Genomic DNA, 3,347 nt, shown 5'->3' with positions numbered 1-3,347 from the left:
CGTACTTTTGGTCACCTAGTTGGTGATAATAGAGGCAGGATGCCGAATAATTTTTTGTAGTATTGGACATACTTCTGATCACTTGGTTAGTGATATTTTGAGCTTATGGGCCTTCGCCCTCCACACAACATTCCGGCCCATTTATTTTGGGCTTTGCCGTTTTTTTTATTTTTATTTTTATTATTATTACCCTCTGATGAGGTTTATACAGATGTCTCTGAAAGATAAGAAAAATAATTTACATCATTCAGAAACAAGAAAAGTAAATCACATCATTCTGGTGGGGTGTTTATTCCTCACTTTTGCTTTCTCTTTTCTTTTCTGCTTTTGTTTTTTCTTTCGTTTTCTCCTTTCTTTTCTGTTTTTGTTTCTCCCACTCCTGTTCTTTCTCTTTTCTCTTTTGGCAGATGGCAGACAACGCCAAAGTGAAATAATAATGGTATTGTTGTAAGACAGCTTATCTATATCTCTACTTTCATCATTGGCAGCGGACGGTGATCTTATCTTTTGCTTTTCTTGGTATCTCCATCAGCATCTACTTAAGGTTTGGAAGAGGAAGTCCGGCCTTGATGTGCATCGTTGGCAACGGAGGCGGAAAGGGTCGGCGGAAAAACCGACTGGGGGTGGAAGTGGCGCTCTTGCTCCGCGACGGGGATGACTTCTTAAAGTAATGGGCAGGGCAGATTGAAGAGAAAAGCACGACCCTAAGTATGAACCATACGGCATGGGCGACTTTGAGCCATTCACAAAAACCTCATCATACATTATGGCTGAGTAAGGCAATCTTCCTGCAAGAGCCCTTAGTAACGTCGACTTCCCCGACTTAGCAGGACCCATAATTACTGTTATAGTTCCTGGCAAAGTATAACCATTTGAACTTTTCATAACCTTCTCAGAGTACTTTCTTTTCCTTAATTGTAACTATCAAATTTTTCCACACAAGTGAAGCCCCTGCAATCTTTCTTACTACATTTGCACCCTCTGTAATGGTGGGGACGGCAAGGACCCACTATTAAGCTTCGAAAAAGATGCGGAGACCAGAGTGGTTGCAATGTTGATGGAGTCACCTCATTCCTCCACCCTAACATCAATATCTATATCATCCCATTCAGGTGAATCCTCAAATGAGATAGGTTGTCTGAGTGAGCCAGTTTTGCGCAAGTAGAAAAAGTTACTTGAAGGTACTCGACTTGCTGGACTACTTGCTGAAGACGAGGAAAACCTATAATTATTCGATTGTGATTGTGTTTCTTCCATTTTCTTCTTGCAGATTACAAAACTTCAAGCCATTCTGGATCCGAGTAAGCTCAGAGGAGAGAGGGAGAGAGAGAGAGAGAGAGGGAGACGACATCGTTTAGATTAGATCTGAGACTCCATTAACAAGCTTACTCGTTACAGGTATGCAGATGAGAGAGAAAGTAGAGAGAGAGAAAGAGAAGTGATGCACCACATACTCGTCAGGGAAGTTCAGGGCCGAGTTGGAGTCGGACGAGTCGAACTCGTAAGGGAACTCGGTGGGGAAGCTGATGCGGGATTCGACGCAGTTTATGGCAGAAGTCATGGTCTTTGTTGCGTTGTTGTCGTCCATGTTGCAGTGGGAGGGGAGATGAAACTCGGGGATCGTCCTGGGAGTGAATCGTAGGGACTGGAGAACCTCTGGGACCTTTACTCTCTTATGTGCTAGAACATCTTCTGCCCTCTCTACATTCACATCCAACGCGTAACGAGCAGGCAACTGATTGAAATAAAGCCATAGCTGATCATCAAATCCAGGAAGATTCGCATCCTCAAAATTGGACTCTTGGATTCGTCGGAGCACCTCGTTGTAGATCTCCGACTTCTACCAGTGGTGGCAAGGTTGTGTCTGCGATGATAGCACCGCTCAGCTGCCGCAGCTTTCCACATTCTCATTGATAGCCATTGAAAAGCTCGGGAAAAGCTTGCTACTTCCCCCGAAGTGAAATAAATCGTGGATTTATAGATTAGAGAAGAGGAATCTGCTCGAAAATAGTGAGATGCAGATTTTAGGAGGGAAAGAAGGAGGAGAAAGAGAGAGAAAACTGGTCTTCATTGTTCTCTCTTGAAATTTGCTGCTGACGTGTTGAGTCGATGATGGTGTTTGGAGATTTGAAACGGGTTTTGCAGATTCTCGGTGGAGGTTGTGGTGAGATCTCACAGTGATGAGATGGAAAAATGAAAAAGAATCGACATAGTTTTCGTGTCGATTCCCACAGAGGGCGCCGAATGTTGATGCACAAAACCGGAGGTCTTGGAACAATGTAAATCCGATCGTGAATCTGTAAGAAATGTAAATAACACAAGATGTATCATGGTTCACCCCAATGTTTGGGCTACGTCCACACTGATATATTGTATTTATGAGGGAGAGAGAACTTCCTTATGTGAGGATGAGCTTCTCTGAATATGAGATGAGATGTGAGGCTCTGAGAGAGTGAGGGGTTAGGCCTAAGAATTGGCCTCTCCTAATTGTGATGGTGAGGGGTCCTTTTATAGAATAAGGGCTCCTTACTTATTACATATTTGCCCCTCCATTTATTACATAATTGCATTTGAGTCCTTCGAGTATTTATACGAGATCTAAATACGGAGGCCCTAAGTATGGTATAAACACAATACATTGGATGATTGATTCCCTTCCCATAAGTATGAGTTATCTTGAATGCATGTGTCAAAGGTGATCTCGGCAATTTTGCCATGTACAGTTTTCCTTGCTAGCTCTTGAATTTCTAATTCACAGAGTACTCAATGCCTAAGTTGGAGAACAACCAAAGCATGCACGTGGAAGTAGTTTACATCTCAAAATACAAAATTGCATCAGATTTATAGACTAGAAAATGCCTTTGCAAATTTAAAGAGAAAAAAAATGAGGAGCAAAAATATCTGCTACAAGGTATGGTGGACTTGTATTTGCACCATTAGCGTCACAATCATATCAATTTTATATGATGGCGAATTTCTTTGGGTTCTTAGTCATCTTAGCCAAATTGGGATGTCATTTCGTCTCAAACACGTACAAAAGAGAAGTTGACTTAATTATTCCAGTGGAATCTGGGTTCTACTCCTCCAGTTGGCTTGCAATTTTTTCCTTTGTGCACCTCATCGTCATGTTAGTATCCCGGTGTAAAAAATTCAAATGTAGGATGATGATTAATAGTAAAATGCCAAAAGCACAATAATTTCCCCATCTTAAAAACAACTACAATCAAGATAAAGAGGCAGAAACATAATTAATCAAGAGTGCATTCCCTTTGCCCCTGTTAAGTCTAGTTTTGAAAAGTCAATATGCAGAGTTTTTTAGTTCAACCATGCAAGTGGGTAAAAGTGGG

General features: G+C 41.6%; 1 long non-coding RNA gene across 1 annotated transcript; it reads left to right on the top strand.

The window, feature by feature from the left end:
- Positions 1–293: 293 nt before the first annotated feature.
- On the top strand, positions 294–3,134 carry LOC126601831 (uncharacterized). The gene is made up of 2 exons (XR_007615825.1): positions 294–1,181; positions 1,271–3,134. It is a non-coding gene; the product is annotated as an uncharacterized LOC126601831 (long non-coding RNA).
- Positions 3,135–3,347: the final 213 nt, after the last annotated feature.

Source organism: Malus sylvestris, chromosome 15, assembly GCF_916048215.2.
Source record: "Malus sylvestris chromosome 15, drMalSylv7.2, whole genome shotgun sequence".
NCBI lineage: Eukaryota > Viridiplantae > Streptophyta > Magnoliopsida > Rosales > Rosaceae > Malus > Malus sylvestris.
Note: the sequence above shows the minus strand (reverse complement) of the source record. Positions and strands in the feature narration are given on the sequence as shown.